General features: G+C 39.7%; 1 protein-coding gene across 2 annotated transcripts in view; it reads left to right on the top strand.

The window, feature by feature from the left end:
- ARHGAP24 (Rho GTPase activating protein 24) overlaps positions 1-24086 on the top strand; it is a 466522-nt gene that overhangs the window by 265184 nt on the left and 177252 nt on the right. Inside the window, exon 1 of one of the 2 annotated variants that reach the window (XM_080685260.1) lies at positions 7704-7974. The exons of the other annotated variant lie outside the window; for it this stretch is intronic. The gene's annotated coding sequence lies outside the window, so the exon portion shown is untranslated. Of the gene's footprint in view, positions 1-7703; positions 7975-24086 lie in introns of those variants that run through there. 2 annotated transcript variants of the gene reach the window in all.

Here is a 24086-nt window from a genome sequence, read left to right as displayed (position 1 = left end):
TCCAGTCTAGTAAGGAACCTTGCCATATAAGGAAGGATATGCTCATTTCAGGAAATAATTCAGGTGTGGGGCAGAAGAGTGGATTAAGATTTGATTCCATTTGGTGGTATTGTTTTTTTTAAATATATTTTTATTGATTTCAGAGAGAAAGGAAGAGGAAGAGAGAGACAGAAACATCAATGATGAGAGAAAAATCATTGATTGGCTGCCTCCTGCACACCCCACACTGGGGATCAAGTCCTCAACCCGGGCATGTGCCCTGACTGGGAATTGAACCTTGACCTCCTGGTTCATAGGTCCATGCTCAACCACTAAGCCACTCTGGCTTGGACAGTTTTGCGTTTACTAATATTGATTCACTGATGGTTAATACATTGAAAAATAAAGCTTGTGCTTATTTTTAAATAATCAAAATAGCTAGGGGCACCCATCTATACCAATATCACTTGTAGCCAAAATGTTAATATGAATACATTAGTTTATTTGAGACTACTAGATACTATATATATTATCTGTGACTGCCTTTTTCATTGTTTTGTATCATTTTTAATAAAGTTACAGAACTGAAATAATTATTATATCCCAATGGTGCAGTTGATCTGGCCTTTGTATTGAATACCTTGTCCAAGATGTATAAGAATTCTGACTTGCGTGTCTTGCCTCGCTTTAGAAGCCAGTTACTCTAAGACCTAAGACTTCATTCTTTTTTTTTAAATATATTTTATTGATTTTTTACAGAGAGGAAGGGAGAGGGATAGAAAGTTAGAAACATAGATCAGCTGCCTCCTGCACACTCCCCACTGGGAATGTGCCTGCAACCAAGGTACATGCCCTTGACCGGAATCGAACCTGGGACCCGTCAGTCGGCAGGCCGACGCTCTATCCACTGAGCCAAACTAGTTAGGGCAGACTTCATTCTTGATACTGTCATCATCTGAAGGTCAGCTTTAGTGCCGACCTCTAGGTAGGGTGGTATATATCCAGGTTTGTCTATATGAGTCCTGGTTTTTGCCTGCTTTCCCATTTTAATTAATAATAGCACCTCCTTTTACTCTCAAAGAGTCAAGGTTTGGGCAGTAAAGTGTGTGGTAGCCCTACCCATAGTAGATGTAGAATATGCTAGAGAAGGAATTTTCCTACTCCAGCCTTTGAGACAAATCTCAGCATCATTTCCTGTTTGAGCTATGTTTGTTCCTTTCTGTTTTCAATGTCTTAACAGTGTTACTGCTTGCCCTCCTAGATTCATTGAAACAGTTGTCCTCCAAACTTTATTCTACTCAAGACTCAATGTTTGACTTGATTGATCTGCCAAGTCCACTTTTATTTTCGTTTCAACTGGCTGTCCTAATAGAGTGTGAATAAACCTTCCAAGCTTAAAAATAATTAGATTTTCTAGAGGAATTTGATGAAGGATTTGTGTCTTGCATGGTAGTTAAACATATAGTTCCACAGAAAGAGTGCAAATACAAATTGTATGTACATTAGATCTCCAATATGAACATGATTATGCTTAGAAAATGTAAGCGGTTCTGCCTAAGGAATATCTTACGATACTGCCAAGTTATATTCCAATCTCTTCAAATCCAGTCACCCAAGTTTTCAAAGGTATTCAAAATGTATGACCTCAAAGAGAAATTTAGTGTACAGAACATGGGCTTTGTGGTCAGATGGACAGGAGTCAAGTGCTGCTGTCACTCTTTCAAGTTTGTGCCTCAGCTTCTACATCTGCAAATGGAGAGTGTTTATGAAAAATGTCTTTTTTGTAATGAAGACTTACTACATTTCCATGCAATTCTGATAACTGGATACATTTTTCTGTAATGATCTTCTAGAGATTTTGGAAGTAAGTTTGCCTTTCTCACATCTTCTTACATATGGAAAGTTTTAAATATCTTTTGAGGCTATCTCGTCTCTCTTCTCTAATGCCCAATTTCAAACCACCACAATGTCTTACTTGGGTAAAGAAACAACCTCTTAAGCAGACCTTTAGACCACCTGTCTCTAAATTCTTTCTTCATTTAGCATTCTACACATGAAATATTTCCTGTTTAAAATCCTCTAGTAGCTACCTATTGCCTTACAGTGGTTCTCAAACTTCCTGATGCCGCGACCCTTTAATACAGTCCCTCATGTTGTGGTGACCCCCAACCATAAAATTATTTTCGTTGCTACTTCATAACTGTAATATTGCTACTGTTAATGAATCATAATGTAAATATCTGTGTTTTCCGATGGTCTTAGGCTCTACAGCAGCGGTCGCCTAAGACCATGGGAAAACACAGATATTTACATTACGATTTATTAACAGTAGCAATATTACAGTTATGAAGTAGCAACGAAAATAATTTTATGGTTGGGGGTCACCACAACATGAGGGACTGTATTAAAGGGTCGCGGCATCAGGAAGTTTGAGAACCACTGCCTTAGGATAAAAACAAAATTCCTGAACCTGAGTTTTGCCTATATTTCTTCTGCATATTTTATCTATTAGTCTATAACTTTTATTCTACATTCCAGCTTTATAAGAACTACTTGAAGTGCTCCAAGTGTGCCCCCTCTCCAGCCTGGCGTGTTAATCCTCTCCCACTCCTGTGTTCAAAATGTGCTCTGATTTCACCTGCTCAACGAAGCCTCCTTTGGTCCCTTTCCACCTTAAGTCCAGGCTTCTTTATAACCCCGTGCTGGTCTCCCCAACAGTCTATAAACTCCCACCTCCCAGGGTAATCTTCTTGACAAAGGATTTTGTCTCTTTCTTTATACCCAAGCATTACACATTATATGGACTCATATACATGGGCTTCAAGAAATTGAAGGAAGGGAGAAAATAGAGAGAGAGAAAGAGAGAGAGAGAGAGAGAGAGAGAGAGAGAGAGAGAGAGAGAGAGAGAGAGGATGGAAGGAGAGAAGAAACTTTTACTTATTTTCCTAGATAAATTTGTATTCTAGATAAAGAAAAAATATTATCCCATGAGATAACAAGGAATATTTATACAAATATCATTGCCTTTCACAAGGCCTTATCTATAGGAGACAATCAATAAATATTTGTAGCCCTAGCTGGTTTCGCTCAGTGGATAGAGCGTGGGCCTACAGACTGAAGGGTCCTGGGTTTGATTCTGGTCAAGGGCACATGCCTGTATTGCAGGCTCAATCCCCAGTAGGGGGTATGCAGGAGGCAACCAATCAATGATCCTCTCATCATTAATGTTTCTATCTCTCTCTCGCCCTCTCCCTTCCTCTCTGAAATCAATAAAAAATATATTTAAAATAAATAAATATTTGTAGCTTTGTTTCATTGACTAAGTAAATGCCACTTATATACTGAGATTAATATGCACTTAATACCATAAAAAGGGCACTTTTTGCAGGAATGATTTTAATTATTTTACGTACCACTGAGCAGCAGGAGTGTTCAGTCAAGAAATTTCCTCTTCCTGGGTATCCTAGGGAACACAGCTGCTTTGAGGCTTAGGAAAAAATAATTGTCTTCCAAATAAAAAATCACTTTCTTTTTGCCTGCCATCACACAGCCACCTTTCTGATGTGGCTGGACCCCGGGTGCGTTGAGCCAGTCACATTATCCCACAATGTTCCTGAGCCGTGGGGTCCAGAAAGGCTGACTCACTAGTGCAGGTAATTAGGAAGCTGTAGGACATGAGACAGGAGAGGAAATCTAATTTACAGCTCACTGGAGAGCTCTGAATCAGTGTGGAGGAGAACTGAGGTGGGAGATTCTATTATCTGTGAGCTCACCTCTCTGAAATTATTTTATCGGTACCCTTTTCATTTAGAAACATACGCTGTGAATGCAAGGATTTACTTCTGCTCCTAAAGAGCTGGCAGCAAAGAGCGACTTCTTGAAAACACCTGGAAATGATAGAATTAACTTTAGGATATCTGCTGTTTCAATAATGGCAGCTACTCCAGATTCAGGAAACAACGGACATGTCCGGAAGCTCTTAGGACCTTCTAGCAAATGTAATCACTTATCTACTTAGGTGCAAATAACTAAAGACAATATTCTGGCAAGTCAAGGGTATATTCTGGCCTTTGTGTTGGCAAAATCCAAGGGCTGAGAGGCACCTTGTGTAGATATAAATGCCTAGAGCCCAGTGGGGGCTCTTATTTCCTGTGATACCTAGCTCTGAGCCATAGGGAGGTTTGCAAAGCCAATTGCAGAAATAGATTCATCTTTGCCTTCACACTTATGGACTTATGTTAGTTATTTGTTGACTGAAGAGTAGTAACCCAGAGAGGAAATATAATTAATTCATTCCAGAAATGTTTGTCAAATGCCTATTTTATAGTAGACACTATTCTGAACACTGGGAATAATGTGGTTTTAAAAACCCTAAATCTTGTGCTTCTAATCTTATTTCTAACTTCTGATATAGTTCTGATCTTATAAAACTTATTCTAGAGGAGATACAGTAAACATATTTAAACTAACTAACCAACTATTTGAATTAGTGAATAAGTAAAAAAGAACCAAAGATAATTTTTGATAGTGGTAAGTGTTATGGAGAAAAGTCAAAACAGGGAAATGGGGTAGAGAGTGAGTATATGTGGGGGAAAAGATGGTTAGCTAGACTGGTCAAGAAGTCTTTATTCTGGGGAGGTAGCACTGGAGATGACTCTTTTTTAAAATATTTTTTTATTGATTTCAGAGAGGAAGGGAGAAGGAGAGAGAGATAAAAACATCAATGATGAGACAGAATCATTGATTGGTTGCCTCCTGCATGCCCTACACTGGGAATCGAGCCCACAATCCCAGCATGTGCCCTGACCAGGAATCAAACCCTCACCTCCGGGTTCACAGGTTGCTGCTCAACCACTGAGCCATGCTGGCTGGGCTGGAGATAAGAGTCTTGAGTGCTGAGAAGGAAGTAGTCCTGTGAATATATGAGGGAGAAAAATTCTAGAATGATAGGTCGATCATGTTAAGAAATCAGTAGGAAAGATAAACAGGCAAAATTGTGCAGGGCCTAGGAGGCCATAATTAAGCATTTGGATTTATACTGAGGACAATGGGAAATTATTGTAGGGATTAAACGGGGGAATGATGGGAAGTCATTGGGAAATATGAGAGAAGTGAATGATGGGAAACCATTAGAGGGTATGAAATGGAATAATAGGAAATCATTGGGAGATATAAAGCAGGGGAATGATGGGAAATCATCAGAGGGTATGAAGAAGGGAACAATCACTCTGGCTGCTGGAGAATGGATTATGAGAGGAGATGAGCAACAAAGTAGGCATGAGCTTGAATTGGTTAAGAGTTGATGCTTGCGATTTTTATGTGCATTTTTTCCTGGGATGGTTAAAAACTTCCATGTGAGAAATCTCCATCCAAGCACAGAATATTATAACCCAGTAGCTGTTTGTGCAATCACTTCCCTTCACTGCTATCACAAAATTGCTCTCTGGGATTCCTTAGTAAAAGCCTTCTTCTAGTGTTACTGTAAACGTGAAAACTGAGAGGAGGAGATCAAGCGTTAGAGAATTCCGACTGCCTTGCCTGTGTTAATATAGTCTGCCCTGGAGTTCACCTCTTCTCTAAGTACTTCTCCCATCAGTGAAATTCAACTCCACAGGTCCAGCCTTCATAACACAATAACTATTCCCCTCCAAACTACCCTAGGACTCTGAAATCCAGAGCATGCCTGGAGTATGTAGGGCAACCTGGAGTATGTCCAAGGGACCTAAATATAGAGGGGCAACTTTTTTAAATGGTTGTATATCATTGTGCTATTTTGGATTGTGTTGAATTCACATATTTTGACAGCACATGCCTCCCTTCCAATGGGTAGAAATGAACCGTGTCATAAATTACAAAGTACGTTTGAGGGCCAATTTCCTATTGCTTGCACTGGTCACCAAAATTGCTAGTTCCCTCTTTGCTTAACCTATTTTTGGAGAATCTGGTTCTTGAATTCAATACCTATAATCTATTGTCTGTGGTTCAGCCCACTTCTGTTCTAAAAAACCTGCTCGTACGTGACTCCTCCTTACACCTTCCTTCCTGCGTCCACTAGCCAACCCTGAATCATCCTGACTCATTCCGTCTAAATCTCTGTGTGCCTCCTCACCGTCTACATCTCTTTCAAGGTTTTACTCATATTTCCTTCCTGCTCCTCTTAACGGACAAAAGGCAAAAGGTTCAAGTCAAAAGTAAAGTTTAAGAAGTAAAAGAAAAATACAAAATACTTTTAGTAAAGCTAAGCAATGTCTATCAGTGTGCCAAACTCCTGTCATATGTGACATATTAGTGTTATGTATAAATGTAGATGGTAATGTCTCTCGGATTTCCGGCTTTAATATTTTAAGGAACTAAATCAGTTAGAAAGGTTAGTAGTGACCAGAGCAATTTCAATCTGGGCCACTTCATATTTTGGTTTATCTCATCTGGGGATGTACATTGATGTCAGTGGGCCACTCAGTGGATAGAATATAAATAAATTTTGAGCACATGCTTAAAGTGTGAGAATGGATAAAAAGGTAGTTATAGAAAATTGGCCTTATTTCCTATCTAAACCCTTTGATTTTCTTTGAAAATTATGCACTTCTCTTAAAAAGTTATTGCTTGTCAGTTATTATATTCCACAATGGAAGGATGAGGTAAGTTTATAAATGTTCAATTTATGAAATAAGTGAATGAATACATTTCAGAAAGGAAAACTTTAAAAAAATTATTTAAGGACAATCCCTCTTCAGTTAGAGGAAGTAATTTTTTATATGTAAGTAGGACATTTAATTTGAAAGACAGCAAATAAAAATTATTATGCTGCTTCTCTATATTTAAAAGAATATATAATCAGTAATAATCAGAAATAATTTATATGTGTGATTAAAAAATTTGAAAATTGGAAGTGGGCATTTGTGGAAATAGTAATATGTTCCTAGTTCAAGAGCCATGTAACAATATCACTGGTATTGGGTAGGAATGTTAAAGACTTACTGTAACACCTGTCATAGCAACAAGTCTTAGAGAAGTAGTCCTTGTTAAGGACTGTGGGATTTTATTAACATCCCCTGAAAAGTAACAACTCCCAAGACATAAAAATATCCTGGAAAGTACATGATTGTCTAACCACTGTGCCATACACCTGAAACCAATACAAAATAATATTGAATGTAAACTGTAATTGAAAAATAAAAATAAATAAATAATCAACAACAACAAATATTCTGGAAAATCAGCGAAGAAAAAGATTATACCCTAAGTATACAAAGAAATTAAACATTATAGGGAAACTCTCAGTATTAATTTTAAAACAGAGATAAATATTTTCTCTTGGAACAGATGGTTCTTATATTATTAATTGTGTTACTGCTCCCTGCCAGTTCATTTGGTTATTATACAAGGATACAGAAGAAAAAGGTAAACCATTTCCCCTCAGTTAACTAATGTAGTGGAAAGAGCATTGAATTGAGAGTTGTAAAACCCTGTCTCTGTTGTTAGCTGTGGCACTAATTAGCTATGTGAGTGACCTTGTTCAAATTTTATTTTCTCTGGACATCAGTTTCCTTATCTATAAAATGAGGTCATTAGGACTAAATTATATTTAAGACTCCGATGTACTTTCTATGTTTCTCATTGCTTTTTATTTTTTATTTTCTAAGTGCTCAATTACTACATTATTTAAGGTATATTTCCTAGTGGTTCTTTTTTTCCCCCCCTCTCCTCTCTCTGTCTCTTTCTTCAATATATGGGATAGGAGGATATTGAGAAAGTCTGAAGGAAAGGAGGAGGAAGAAAATTAGCTACAGGAAGAGTTTGTAACCCCCTCTACAAGAAAGCCTGAATACAGCTACCACCGCTTTAAAAGGAATGATTTATGTCCAAACAGCATATTCCAGACAAGCTCTGTACTTTTTTGCCAACAGAACAAACTTTAAACTGAAGGCAGTAGACAGTTAAACAAGAGTCGGCACTGGGAACAGCTGTGAGTAGACAAGACCAGTTACTTATAAGGTACTGTTTTTTACTCACTGAAATCTCCTTCAAGGGTCATTTGTTTCTGGGCACACGTACTCCGTGGTCATTTGACCTTCTTCCTCCACCTTACCTCTATTCTGAGAGAAAGTACACTCTTTAAGGTATCTTATCTTTTCTGACGACAGTGTTTTGTGGTTGTTGATAATTGAAGCTACTAGGATTTTACTTCATTTTGTTATGCTTTGCTTTCAGGAGCCAAATGATCTTTGTTGCTATTTTATTTTAAAGCAGAGTTGAGCTTTGTTCTGCTGCTGCTTCTTGTCATGGGAGGTTTCGGTGCTTATTGTTTGTGTGGGATAAAGAGGGAGATGCTTTAACATTACAGAATGTACAGAATGTTCTCGACTGAAGGGGAGGGATAGATTAATGCATCTTCAACTTGAAGTATAGAACCAATATAGAGCCAATCAGATAAGAGGACTAGGGCAGAGACGATCCAGGCACTTTAACTGACTTAGTGGAGGCGAACTGACCCCTTCTATACTTCATGGATCTGACCTGGAAAACATACATTTTTGAACTGGGGTTTTAACCTCTAGTTTGCTTTTATATTTAATTGTTAATTTTAACCCTTCCTTTTATTCCCATTTATGCAAAAAAAAAAAAAATGGTAAGCCTGCTTTTTCTTTTTTTTAAATGAAATTTGTCTTATTGAAGCTCATCCACTTAAAAGGAAGTACATTCCTAAGAAGAGTGACATTTGCAATAAGTCTCCAAATCACTGAACTCTGGAGGAGTGCTGGGAGCAAAAAGGGGATAGCCCACAGTGGCAGTGCAGGGGACAGGAGGGACTCCACCCCTGTCATCCACGGTGCCACTTTTTTCCCAGTGAACCAGATAGCTGATTTATACCATTTGCTGCTGATCAAAACACAAATAATAGAGACAATTAAGGAGTTCTATATATGTGATCTTTGCAAGAAAAGAGAAAGCTTACAAGTTTACCACTAAAAATCCAAAAGCTTTAGAAAGAACTTGGTTATTTTGGGATAGTTAACTTTCTGAGATCCACTCTATATTTTGATCTCTCTCTAGAGGGAACTAAATTTAATTCAATGTTTTCTGAATTACTCAGCATTCTCCTTGTGTATACATACTGTGGAACTATTCGATAATGTAATGTACTTTGGGGGCCTATTCTGTGGTGTGTAAGGCTAGTACTTCTTATGTCAAAAGATCACACAATCCCAGTGCTTTTCAAAATTCTTGTATTATGTTTATAGGACTTTTTTTTTCTCTTGTGTGCACCATTCATATGGAAGTGTGACTTTGTTGTTGTTGTTTTTTATCAGTGTGGACAGTTTGCATTCCTTGAACAACTCCTTTCAATCTCAACTACCCCTGTATAATTATTATTTATTTTGTGCTGTGCACAAGAAAACCAGAAAAAAAAGGTTTACAAAATAGTATAGGTGGAATGAGAGACAATAACATTCTCCAAGGGCCCATGAGATTCTTTTATGAGAAAAATGCATGTACCAAAGTGCATAGACACAGCGACATCTATTTTAGGTGCTCAGGAGACTTTTGGTTTGTGTCCAAGTTCTTACTTGTGTTCTGTAGTAGAAGTTGCCATGGATGTGGCTTTGGGAGAAGTAAGGCATTGCTGCATCTAATACAGAAAATCCTGGTTCTTCTCCTTTTTATAAAGTTATTGGAGGTATATGTTAAGGAATCAGTGACTAATCAAGCCCCAAGGGGCAGACTAAATATTAATCAAGTACCAAGTGTTTTATTTTAATCCCATTCACTTCAGGCATGTGCTGTTCACATGCATACGTGGCTGGGAAATCCCATAATAATGCTTTGTAGGGAAGAGAGAAAAGGAAAAATATTTATCCTGTAGTCTGTATAATTCCCCTGTATGGAGATTATGCCTTAGGGACAAAAATAATGCAAGGTTAATTTTCTCAATGTTAATCTTGATTTCTTAAATGGTGTCCTTACTTATAAGTAATTTCTTTTAAACTTAAAATACTATAAAGCAATTTTATAAACTGTGTACATTGAACTTAGTAGTACCATATAAGTTTCCTTATATTCAATATGTTTTATGTTGTGCATTTCGGAACAAAAGGAATCACTAGCTTCTCAATGATCTTGATAATGCTGGAAGTCACATGTATTAATCCCACTCTACACAAGAAAAAACTGCATATATTAGACAAATACATGAAACCATAAAGGGATTCCAAAATAATTCTAAGTCCCAACTTTAATTTAATTAGAGTCCATTGCTAATTACTTGATCATACAGCTTCAGAAATATGTTGTGAGGCCTTTGTGTTAGAGGCCCTTTGGGCTTGTTATTTTTTATTTTACATACTAGGGGGCCCAGTGCACGAATTAGTGCACCTTGAAAGGAACTGTGGGCCGTGAGGTTGTGGTAGGCACAGGGGTGGGTCTCCGCCCATCCTCTGCGCCCCTGCCTGGCCCTCCTGCTGTGGCCCCCATCACCTGTCTGCCAGCAGCCCTGCTCCTGCTGTCACCGCTCCCACACATTGACAGCACTGACCCCACTCACACCTGCTGAAGGTGCGAAGCTATTGGGGCCGGCGCCAGCAGTGGATGCAAGCAGCAGCTGCTGCCCCGATCGCCCCTCAGGAGCAGGAGGAGGTGGAGAAACCCTCAGGGGTGATCAGGGCCGGCAGCCACCTCTTGTACCCGCTGATGGTGCCGAGTGATCGAGACTGGTGCCAGGCACCAGCAGTGGGTGTGAGTGGCGGCTCCAGCACCGGCAGTGGGTGTGAGCAGGGCCATCACTGGCAGCGGGTGTGAGAGGCGGCTGCTGGCTCCGATCTCCCTGCAGGAGCAGGGGGAGGTTGAGAAGCCCTGAGGGGCAATTGGGGCCAGCAGCCGCCACTCGCACCCACTGATGGCACCGAGCAATCAGGGCTGGTTCCAGTCGTCGGCAGTGGGTGTGAGCGGGGCCGGTGCCAGCAGCAGGTGCAAGAGCAGGGTGGGGCTGTGGCATGCAGGAGCAAAGAATTTTCAGTAACCACCAGAGACTCACCTCGAAGACAGCGACTGGTGTCCCGCCTTGGTAGGTCTGGTGCTCCCACTCACCTGCTCCACCATCCCACCACGGCCGACGCCCACCATGTTCTGCGCACACCCCCTGGTGGTCAGCGCACATCATCATAGTGACTGGTTGTTCAGTTGTTCCACTTGTTCCGCCGTTCAGTCTATTTGCATATTAGCCTTTTATTATATAGGATATATATGTTGTTGCTGTTAATCCTTACACAAGGATATTTTCCCATTGATTTTTAGAGAGAATGAAAGGGAGGGGGAGTGACAGAGAGAGAAACATCCATGTGAGAGAGAGACATCAATTGGTTGCCAGGGCCCAGGATCAAGCCTGCAACTGAGATATGTGTCCTTGACTAGAATCAAATCTGGGACCCTTCTGTCTGCAGGATGACGATCTATCCACTGAGCCAAGTTGGCTAGGGCTTGGCTTAAGTAATTTTTTAAATACACATTTCACATAATCATTGTAAAAGTTATTTCTGGCTGTTAAAGCCTCTTGCAGTGCATATGGCAACTCTTTCTGTTTCAAATAATGAATTAGGGACTTTGTTTTGTATGCAACAATAAATTTAGAGTCTACATATGTTTGGAAGTATTATCTATCTAAAAGCTAGAGATTTCACTTATTTTTACTCCCTGTTCTTTCTGTTAAATGGAATAAGAGACAATAAGAGTTATTTTAAAATAAAATATTATTCCAATTAAGATACAGCTCTTTAGAATTAAAAATATATATTTTGAGACAATGCAATAAAGTTTTTCTTTACTTGACTGAGTCTTTCAGTTTAATCAAAACTTAATTTTCATCCATACCTAATTAGAATTTGACATATGAAGGAGCATGTACAGAACTATACTACCACAGGCCTAAATATAAACCTCCTGAAAACTCAGTGCCATTATGAATACACATTGCTGTTCACAAAATGCTTTTTAAAATTAGAAAAGAAACCACTGAAATAAATTAAGGTCCCTCTTAACACAACCTCACAAGAATTCACCCAAAGCCTCAGAACCTACCCACTTATGAACCAGAATTCAGTGAGCAAGATTTATGGTTTCCCAGGGGCTGTCAAGTTGAATACTGGAGGGTGTGGACAGGTGAGAGAAGCTATGGATGTTTCTGAAGGTGTTGAACAGGGAAAGATAATTGTGTTCTTCTCATAAAAATCCACATTTAGCACATTTTCAGTTACAACCTTTCAGAAAATATGTTCAAAATGACTCAGGTCTGTCCTTCTATATGAAATGCCTTTGTTTGATGTACTGAATTGGTATTTTGGACAATTTAAGAGGTGATATGATTAAAGACCAAAGTTCTTTTTGTGTATCTAAGTCATGCAATACATTTTTGTTGAATGCAATCCTTAAATTAAAAGGGCATTAACAGCCCTAACCAGTTTGGCTCAGTGGATAGAGCGTTGGCCTGCAGACTGAAGGGTCCCAGGTTCGATTCCGGTCAAGGGCATGTACCTTGGTTGTGGGCACATCCCCAGTGGGAGATGTGCAGGAGGCAGCTTATCAATGTTTCTCTCTCATCGATGTTTCTAACTCTCTATCCTCTCCCTTCTTCTCTAAAAAATCAATAAAATATATATTTTTTTAAAAAGGGGCATTAACAAATAAAATATACTAAAATTATGTGTTTTATACTTTATATTTTATTACTGAAGTGTTTGTTATTACTGAAATATTAGTTTTCTGCTGGGTCATGATAAAACATGAAGACTTCATTAAGCAATGCTACTTAATAAATTATGAAATTGCTATTAGCAAACACAATTTGGAACTGTAAATTGCTATGAAGAAAAAACATCTAGTACCTGCAGTCAATAATAATTTAAAAAGTAGAGTTGGAGGACATGAAAGTGTCTGCTTTTTTTTCTGTATTCTTTTATTTGGTATATTTTGTTGAAAGTGTTAAGGAATTTATAATACACTTGCTACAAGCAGATATTGCTATAATTTTATTTACTAACTAGAGGCCCGGTGCACAAAATTACGTGCACTGTTAGGGTCCCTAGCAGCTGCCAGCCTCTAGCCAGGGCCTCCCTCCCTTCCCCCGGCCAGCCCTGCCCCCTGGTCGAACTCCCGGACAACTCCTGGCCAAGGGGACAATTTGCATACTATGCTTTTATTATGTAGGATATTATTTTTTGTTGTTATTTTATTGGTAAAAAAAAGTAGGGGTAAATTAGAAGAATAAACTTATGGCTGATTCTAAGACAGTTTTTTAAAATAGATTTTTATTTATTTCAGAGAGGAAGGGAGAGGGAGATAGAAACATCAATGATGAGAGAGAATCATTGATTTGCTGCTTTCTGCATGCCTTCCACGTGGGATGGAGCTCGCAACCCAGGCATGTGCCCTGGCCAGAAATTGAACTGTGACCTCCTGGTTCACAGGTCGATGCTCAACCACTGAGCTACACTGGCTGGGCTAAGACAAATATGATATTGGTCATCTTAAAATTTTACAGAGTAATTTTTAAAGATTGTGTAAGTTATACAATTCTAGGTAAACACTGATATCTTTCCAAACTAACAAAAAATAAAAATAATCCTAAGGAGCAATTTCCTTTTGCTTTAGCTTCTCTTTCTAGCCCACGTTCTTTTGACTACATTTAATACCAAGGGTGTCCTCTGGGGCACATGCTAGTCCCACAGGGAGGATAGCACTTGTATGTCCATCCCCACACTTGAAAACATTAAGAGTAGAACTGAATACAATGGAATTGAATACAACCTTCCTGCAAACCTCATGTGTAAAATGCCGAACATTACCCATCTTACCTAATAATAGACAAACATGTAAATTGACCATACCTCTGCTACGCCCACAGCCAATCAGAGTGAGTATGCAAATTAACCCAACAAAGATGGAGGTTAATTTGCATACACAGGTGCCAAGCGACTGAGGACGGGCAGGATGCTTGCATCGTTGCCATGGCGATGACCCAGTCATTCCACCCCACCCCCGGTCTCTCGGGGCCTCTGGGCAGCGTGGGAAGGCGGGGCCGGAGCAGAAAGAGGTGGCTCCGGGACTGGGCCAGAGTGGAAAGGCAGTGCCGGTAGCCAGGGAAAGGAAGGCCCATTCTAGCACGAATTTTCGTGCATCTGGCTTCTAGTAAGGGATATAACAACCATGATTATGAAGAGTGACAATATAAGAGGAAAATAAGTTATTGTCACCCATTCCACACTGTAGTGGATTCATTCCCATTGTCAGGTTTCTTTCTGTGACTGTGTCTATAATATGGTGTCAATTTTTCTTTTATCTTATTTTTATAAAATTAGCTTAATATTGCATACTTGGATTCTACCTTCTCTCATTTAACATTTTATAGGGAACTTTTTCTATATCGTTCAGAACACTTTGGAAAAAATTTACAACTGCATAATAGTCTATTCTATGGCTATACAGTACATAGTGGCACATGTTAAGGATCTACATTGTTTCAGTGTGTTCTGTCAATAATAAAATAAGGAGAACCATTTATTTTCATATGATTTTTGCTCATTTGATTATTTTAGAGCTGTAATGACTTCGAAATTCACAAGTCCAAACCCCTCTTTTCACAAAGTAAGGAAAATAAGTCCAGAAATATTACTCGTCTGGACCCTAGAATTCCAGCTTTCAGTCTAATGTCTAAATCCATCCAGAAGTAATGACTGGGTGATAAATTTATTCAGGGGCAAGAGGTGAAAGCACAGTTTCCTTCTGTCTGAATAAGAGGTCAACCATGTACCCTATTCTCTGAAAATTCCTCAGGGAACGGAAGGGTTCTCATACTAAAGGAAGAACTCAAGATTCCATGCCAGAGTCTTTATTACACAAGGGGTGATAAACATACAGCAGCTATGGGAACACTTAAAACAGCTGTCATTTCACTAATGAGTACTTGCTAAAGCATTTCCTGGGCCACTGTTGTTCATGGAATTTTTTAACAAAATATTTATGAAAATGAAACTAGGACTTGCTTCAGAAATTATATTCTCTTACTTGCATCTTTTGCTTTTCCTCAGTGCACACCCAATGTACAAGCCTCTGCAGCTCTACAAACAAACACTCAACTTTCTTATCCAACCTTTCTCTTCCTGATGCCAAGAAAAATGTGTATTTTTCTTTCTCTGCTTCCTCACCTCCCTCTGACTCTATAACCCTTTGCCGTTTGGCATTTATTTCTACCGTAAAACTGAAAACACCTCTCAGGAGTTGCTAATGATGGCTGAATGAACTGTGAAACCCAACAGCTCTTTATCCCTGTGCTCAGCCTGGCTCCTTCTGTCTTTTACACTGTTTACTGCCATGTTCTTCTGGTCTTTTGACATTAAGGATCTTATACTAGCCTCTGGCTCTGCCTCTATTTCCCTCACTCTCTTTAGAGGGCTCCTGTCTTCCTCCCACCTCCTGGTTCTGGTTCTGAGTGTATGTGTTTGTTTCATTTTTCCCCTTTACACTTTCTTCCTCAGAAGATTGCATCCAGACCTATGGTTTCGAGTGAAAGCACAATCTAGAGTTGTGGTTAGCAAGTCCCTTTCTAATTCACACTTTGTGCGAGTTGTCGTGAAGGTCCCCTCCCGCTGGATGCACAGCATATGCATCAAGACCTTTGGCTTGGCAGGGAACTGGGCTGCATTTCAGCCCACACTTTATGGCACCACCTTATATAGTTTCCATGCCAGCCAGAGCCCCCGTACTATGTTGTCTCGAGTATTCTTGTGCTTCGAACTCAACACCGTTTGTGAACTCAAACCAGCCCTTCATTTTTATCTTTTTCCTCACTTCCTGTACACCAGGTGACAATTATTACAGAATTTTAAAATATATATTTCCGGCATTCCTTTTCTTCATTAAATGGCTATCACCTTGCTCAAAATTCCAATGAGTCTTTAGTAGATGGTTAAGGGCTATGGAATTGAATTTTAGGTTGGGCACATTTAACATGTATCATCCTATGCAAGTTACTTAGTAATTATAAACCTCCATTTTTTCTTTTAACATAAAATCAGGGTACCAGTAATGGTTAACATGTATCAAAGCCTTATTTGTGCCAGCCCCAATTCTCTGTGCACTTCTAATGCATCCCTTCATTTAGTGCTCAAAAAGCACACTTTATTAACATTGTAAAAATATAGAATCCAATTAATATTAAACAGACTGGTTTATTTTTTATGAGTTCGATGTGCTTTTTGAAGAAGTCTACGCTAAAGTTAAACCCAGGTAATACCAATGGCCTTGGTCCAATTGCAAGTGTAGTCAAACAAGGGCAAGTGGGTGTTTTATTTTGTTTTGAGACAAAGGCATCTTCTTTCCCATTTTTTTTTTCTTTTAAGAAAGGGGAGCAAGAAAAGTAAAACAAAACATTTTTTTAATAACTACAAACAGATGATGCAAATAAATACTTCTTTATTCAATGTTTCTATGGGTTTTCTCTATTTTTTTTTTCTTTCTACTCAGACTTGTAGTCATGAAGCAAATAAGTGGAGTGGCTAGGAATCAATCCCAGGTTTTTTGAACAGGCTCTCTGCTTCATTTGCACACTGCTTTTCTTTGAATTTAAGAACCCATGCAGCAAAACAGTTACATTTTAAGTGGGAATACTCCAAAGTAATGAGTACAGGTTTTCAGATGTATGCCAGGAATATTATTTCACTATAATTTGATCCTGGAATAATAGGTTAATTTAGCTTTTCCAAATCAACATGTGCCTGTCCCTTTGAGTAGACAAACTGACCATATGCCTTAGTATCCAATATGGTTTTTTAAAGCTATTATTAGTGTCTGCTCTAATGCTGTCCCCCAGAAACTGCCAAGTTATTTGTGTCACAGAACTTACGTTCTTTCTTAGCATCAAAGGCTTCTGTGGCTTATTTCATTTCCTTAATCAACTCATTAATTACTTATAAATGGAAGTTGCATAAATCATGACAGTAGGGGAGTTGGATGGGATTTCAAAGATATTGCAATTAAGCCTCCTCTTATTCTTAACTAGAGGCCCGGTGCATGAAAATTCATGCACTGGAGGGGGGGGTCCCTCAACCTGGCCTGCCCCCTCTCACAGTCCAGGAGCCCTCAGGGGCTGGAGGCGACCTGGCCATCAGGGGAAGGTGACACCCCCATCACACATCTGCTGCTGCCACTGCCGGCAGTGCAAGCCTCGGCCAGCCCTGGTTACCTGTACCTCGGGCTGGCCCTGGGCGGCTGGCCTGTGCCTCAGGCCTGCCCTGGGTGGCTGGGGGGCTGAGGGGACTCCGGAGGCAGGCGTGCGGAGCAGCCAGACCCGCCTGGGGGCGAGCCCAGCCGTGCCGCACCTGCCGCCCCAGCAGGACTGAGGGGACTGGACGTTGCCATCTTGTGGCTGTGGGCGCCGCCATCTTTGAGGGTGTGGCAGTCAATTAGCATATTTCCTGTTTATTAGATAGGATGATTCAAACAGTCCAAAGTAGGCTTAGTGATTTATCAATGGTCATAGAGCAAGACTACAACATGCTTCCTCTCTATGAACATGTGCCTTACAATGATCCCAGCAACTTGTTGGAATATTCATTGCATTCGATAGTCTCACAATTACAATAGAAATAAACCCTAGTCTTCTCTTTACTTCTCTCTCCATAATTGGAATTCAGTGTGTATATTAGAGATCCATCCTCTTTTTCATTCATAGGAGCTGCTTTTGGTGGAGAAAGCCTTTTAAACACTGTTTGCTTGACTAAATTTCTTCAGCTCCTGAAATGGAAGCGTGTGACATACATCACAAGTGAAATAATGAAATGTTTAGGATCATCCCCAAAGTGCAACTCCCAATGCTCCACAGTGTTCTTTGAAGTAAAGTAAATCTCTGCATCAGAGATATACTTACACATTTCAAAAATATTAACGTTATGTCATGGCAGTTTTATAATATGAAATGCCGTATTTCTTATGAACACACACACATACACACAGATATTGGGAGGAAACATCTTGGGATAATAACTTGATAAGCGTGAACATTTCCCTTTCTCCCCTTGGGTTTATAACCTCCTCTGCCACTTTCTCATACAAACATTAGGCTCAGCGTTTCTCTGCAGCCTCCCCTTTGTGTTCTTTGCCACATGCCGGGGATTTTTCAGCCTAGACTGCTTGCTGGGTCTTGTCCTTGGGAAATCATCACCTCTTCTGGGATGCTCTTCCTGGCTCCATCTCTGTCCCTTGTTCCCACAGTATCTCCCATGGCCCCCATCCCTTCGCATGTTAACTTCTTACTTCAATGGCCCACTCTCCTAGCTCAGCTACATTGTAAGGACAGGGACTTGGTCTTCCATTTTTGTATGACCAGTGCTTAACACAGTGCCTGACACCGGAATGGCCAATTAGAGGACCCAATATTTCTGTAGCCTTATTGTTACAAAAGAGTATGAATCCTGTGTGAGGTGTTCTCACTCAAGGATATGTTCAAGTATTGGTCAACTTTTCAGACTAGACACCTGGTCAGTCACTGGGATGTAAAAGGACAGAGACAAAAAACACAAGCTTACTTTTATTCCCACTTGGCAAAATACTTCAGATTTCTGCTCTACATATATTTTATGTCATAACTAGAGACCCGATGCATGAAAATTTGTACAAGAGTAGGCCTTTCTTCCCCCGGCTGCCAGCACCAGCTTCCTTCCAGCACCCAGGACCCGGGCTTCCCTTCTCTGGCCACCGGCAAGTGCCCGGGACCTGGGCTGCTTCCCTCCGGCCCTGGCTTCATCCAGAAGGATGTCCGGAATGACGCCCGGAAGGATATCTGGTCTAATTAGCATATTACCCTTTTATTATTATAAATAAAGATGATGAGCATTCTAGTGTTTTATTAAACTTTGCTTCTCTTAACTTGCTCACATTTGTCAGAGTTTCAGCAGCCCTTCCACATGACAGAAACTTAAACCACGAGTAAACATCTCAAAATATTTCTTGAATGTCAGCACTGAGTCTGTTCCTTACATTTGCTCAAATCTCATTTATTTTACAAAAATACTGCCTCAGAAAGTAATGACTCAGAAAAAAAAAGTACTTTGGATTTTTTTTGTTTAAAACAGTTTTGAGATTCAAAAGGCTAAACTCCATTAAGCCTCGGAATCTAAAGTTTAAATTACAACTACAATGACAACAACCAAATAAAACAGATCTCTTTATCCCATTGCTAAGAGCAGATAATGATTCTCATGGTAGTGGGGCCAGAGGGGAGAATCAGAGGGAACAAGGTGACCTTAAGCTCTTGCAGGATGACGGGATTCTGAGTAAAGGCCCCATGTACTGCCACCCTTGGCACCACTCCTTGAGCTGCATGTGGGAGACAGAACTGAAGAATTGGATCAGACTGGGGAGATCTAAGAGCATAGGAATCTGTGAATCACTTCCTGTGTGAAGTGCATGAAGGCTAAAAAACTCAGAATCATTTTTTAGTGCTGCTCTGCTTGATGCCAGGTCCTTAGAAATGGGTATCCAGGCAGACATGTCCCAAACTGCCCCCCCTCGACCCATCCCCATGCCCTGCGTGCAGCCAAGAGGGGAAGAGAAGGGGCAGTGAGAGCCAAACCTGGAGGAGGTAGGAGTCACGGCAAGGAAGACTTAGTCTCTGGGTGTGTGGACCGGTGTCCAAGAACAGAAGGGAAGGGGAAACAGCATCTCAGAGATGCCCATGTGTGGAAGATGATGACTATGGAACGAATTCCCACTTTCCCCCATCCAAGACATGGAAGCTTGGAGATCCCCAAGGTTATACGGTCCCAGGAAAGTGGAGACCCTGGTTTAACCAAGATTAAGTTTTTGCCATCTTTGCCATCAAACAGTATTAAAAAAAAAAAAAAAAAGAAAGAAAGTTACATTTTATATACTGGATTTTGCAGACCAGTATTCATTCCTTCCTGCTATGTAAGATATCCTATATAATAAAAGGCTAATATGCAAATGGACTGAACAGCAGGACGATCGGTTGCTATGACGTGCACTGACCACCAGGGTGCAGGCGCTCAATGCAGGAGCTTCCCCCCGGTGGTCAGTGCACTCTGCTCAGCCAGAAGCCAGGCTCACAGCTGATGAGTGCAGTGGCGATGGTGGGAACCTCTCCTGCCTCCATGACAGCACTAAGGATGTCCAACTGCCAGCTTAGGCCCGCTCCCTGGGGGTAGCGGGTCTAAGCTGTCAGTCAGACATCCCCTGATGGCTCCTGGGCTGCGAGAGGGCACAGGCCAGGCAGGAATTTTGTGCACCGGGCCTCTAGTATATATATAACCAATTTATTTTAGCTATCTATTTTACTCTGTAAAATGCTAGTGTAAAAATAATGGTTTATAATCTTATAAAAAGTCTGAATTATACTTCTTTTTCTTTGAAGGGAGGAATATCAAGATTAGAAAGACAAAGTGTAGGATTTGACTTGTTTAGGTCTGGAGCATAGAGGTGAAAGGATTAGGGAATGAAAAGAGTAATCTTATAGGAAAATCTCTACTCTCAACATCTTAATGGAGCTTCATACTTTAGCTTCTGTTTCATCCATATTCTGATCTCTAAGGAACAGAAACATGCTATCTTTCTAATCCTTACTGAAGTTATCTTAAGTGACACAGAGCAAATGCTGATCTTTTGGTAAATGGCTCAGAAGGATTGTTGCCTGGTTAAAAGTTCCTTATAAAACAAGCCCTTATTGGTAAGGAGTGATCCTTACTCATGTTCTTAAAGCACAGTTAAACTGCCCAAAAAGTAACATCTGCTCAGTGTCTATGGACTCCAAAGAGATCAAAAACAGAAAGAAAAAAAATAAATCACTTACTGGCTTTCTGAGGGGTTTACAGTTTACTCACAGAGTAAAGGCTAAATTTGGACTTGCCAGAACGTCCCTCTGAAGATCTAAGTCCTGAGAAGTTCTTTACTCATCTTACTGTTGTGAGATTTTTCCAAGCTCATGGCCTATTTAGGTTTTCACCAGTCCTCTGGGACATCTGTGGAATTTCTTGGCCAAAACTTGGCAGCTGACTGGGTGTGGCCCAGTTTCCTGCTACCCAGGGTGTAGACAGAGAGGGAAGGGTGGTATGCAGAAGTAGACTTGTGTACATGGGCGTGGTGGGAAATTGTCACTATATGCAAATGAAGGCTCTAAATGAAAATCTTTTCTGAAAAGCCAGGCATGGCAGCCCACAGGTTTAACAACATTGTGATTTAATTTGGGAAAGCAGTGAACGTTAGGGGTACCATGATGTGGCAAATGCGATCCAATCAGCCAGAGAGCAAGATGATAGGCAAAGATCAGGTATACTAAACAGGTGCAGTAGGCTTTGCTTTCATTTTCAGAGAAATCAGTCAGCAGATTGGCTGGAGTTCAGAAGAGGACTCTTCTTAAGATTGAAATGGAAAGCAAGATGTAGTTTCATTAAACAACTGGGAATTAGATACTAGATAGAAATACACCAGAAAAAGCAAAACACTCGGGTTATAGTAGGAAACCCCAAATCTGATCCTAGAGTGTGTGGGGTAGGGCTGAACTAGCAGTGTGGTAGCAGAAAGAAGCAAATTAAAGGTATTGGTAATCAGAGAAAGCCAGGTAGTCTGCAGGAGTATGTCTGCTCTGAACTTCTGATAGTCATGGTCGACTATTGGATGACTTTAGCAGGGATGGGGAAGTCAGTGACAGGATTTCAATGCATTCCCTATGGGAACTGTTGCTGGGCCTGAGATGTGATGTTAAGGATACTTTAAAATTCCCTCGAGATGTCTTATTCAACCAACAGTATAGCATTTGCTATTCCAAGAATACGAGATTCTTACTTCCCCTTGCTTTAAGATAAGACTGCTTCTTTGCCTGAATTTTTGGCCCGTCTTTTTAAGGCTTTAATTTAAAATATTCTTTTCTTCTGTCTTCTTTCAATAAATCTGTGGATTTAGATTTTTTTTGCAGGTGCAAAAATCACCTGAAGAACTTAAAATGCAGATTTTGGGTCTTTGCCCAGTCTCTGATTCAGTTAACCTGGTGTGGGGCTCTGGAATATGCATTTTAACAGAAACTCCAGGTGATTATGAGACAGGTGGTCCATGGACCACACTTTAAGAAGCACTGTTTTAAGTCATCTAAATGCCTTGAGAAATTCACCAATTCATTGGCCATTTTACATCTCTCAGACTGCCTCTTTCTCCCCATGTAGTAGCACAAGTCATTCTTTCTCACACCATATATCTCGATTTTGGCCTGTGAAAATCCCCATACCTATATCCTGGGCCAAAACATTGAGAGTCTTAGAATACAATTCAGATTCAAGATAGATAGTGCTTTTGCTATCTTTAATATTATTGTACCTATAATTTAAAGGGCAATTTACTTTTATTGAAATTTAAATCTATCCTGGAATATAAAAATGTCTTAAATTTATACCTGAATTATAAGGTTGTATTTTTTCCTCTTCCCAGGGTGAAATATCTCTCTTTCTAGCTTATTAGAGAACTTTTTTGTGTGTTTTTTTTCTGTAAGCATAAGATAGCTGCAGAGTCCTGGTAGAAATTAAAAAGGAGTATTTGGGATGTTTACGAGTCCTTTGGAATTGGAAGCTGGGCAGCAAGCAGTCATCACATATGGGAAAGATTTACATTGCCTGAGTAGGCTCAAGTTTGATGTAGCATAAATGGTATTTTCAAGAGCTCCAGTTCCCCAGATTTTCCATAGCTACAGTATATGCTCTTGTCTCTGCTGAGAAATATGCTGGTCTAGGGAATAACGAATAAGCATTCTTCCAGGCACTATAGTCATAGCCTTTTGTTGTTGGCCAAGTTCAGTGTGACTGTTTCACATATGATTTTGCTCTCCACGAACTAGATTGGAAAAAATGAAAACCTGGTCTAAAAATAAATACATCAGGCATTTAACCACTAATCAGTAAACATTTATTATTACTAAGGTCTATACGAATCAAATAGGAAGCTTATGCCATGCTTTGAGAGTCCAATGCTGGTTAAAATTGTGTTGTTTACCGTTTTTAACCCAACAAAGAAATAAAGAATTACAGAAAGGAAGGAACTCCATGAGATAATATATAAAGCAAATTGTCTAAAAAATGCAGATAGAATTGGAATTAAATGTTCGTATTTGGGGAATCTGTGAGATTTGGGGAATTTAAGTTTTGGAATTTAAGTCAATAAAAACATTTTTGATAATGACCTTATGTTCAGTGTTATAAATTCTCCTCCTAAAACATATTCATGTAGAGCAAAAATACATATTTGAGGGTGAAAATAGGAAGCAATAATGTAAAATATTGGTCCTTACCAAAAGTACTTAGGACTTGAGAGTTGAACCAAAAAAATACTGAGTCATATATTATACCCACCAAAGTTTTTAGCACTGTGCTCTCCTGTCACACATCAGAATTAAACTTTTCCCCTCTTTTGAAATTAGTCCCTGCCTTGCACCTTGCTTTGGCCAATGAAAAAGGAGCAGAAGTGACGTGTCTCACTTCCAGGTAGGAGTTTAGATACCACTGTTCAGATCATCGTGTGCCCTTCCTACTGCTCTGGGATTGTAGAAACACATAGTATTGGGTCCTGAATGACTCTGATGAGCGAAGGTCTTGACTGACCCACAACAGACAATAGTGTAAGTCAGGAATAAATGCTGTTATGGAATTGTTTGTTAATGCAACATCACTTAGCCAACCCTAACTAGTAAAAACATAAACATGGTAACAAAAAACAAACAAGCAAACAAACAAAACAAAAAAAACCACTTCAAGTGTTTTGATAGAAAATGGGGCTTTCCCAAGTAAAGCTGAAGATTATCAATATGTATGATTGTGCATTGTTGATCTTTTAAAGGAACTCTAGAACTAGTCTAATAGAAAGAATTGTGATTGTTAGTTCACTTGTAAGATCAGGTTTGAGTTTAAAATGCAAAAAATAGTATTGATTATTTTTTTCAGTATGGGATATGAAAGAGCAGAAATATACAACAAAACTGTCAATAATGATGACATTAGAAAAGTGAGAATGGGGGTGAATGCAATGGAGATTGTACTTTGCTTTTTAACATTCATTTTTTTCAAATA

Source organism: Plecotus auritus (assembly GCF_963455305.1).
Source record: "Plecotus auritus genome assembly, chromosome: 1".
Lineage (NCBI taxonomy): Eukaryota > Metazoa > Chordata > Mammalia > Chiroptera > Vespertilionidae > Plecotus > Plecotus auritus.
The sequence above is the reverse complement of the archived record's forward strand: the minus strand, read 5'-3'. Positions and strand labels throughout refer to the sequence as shown.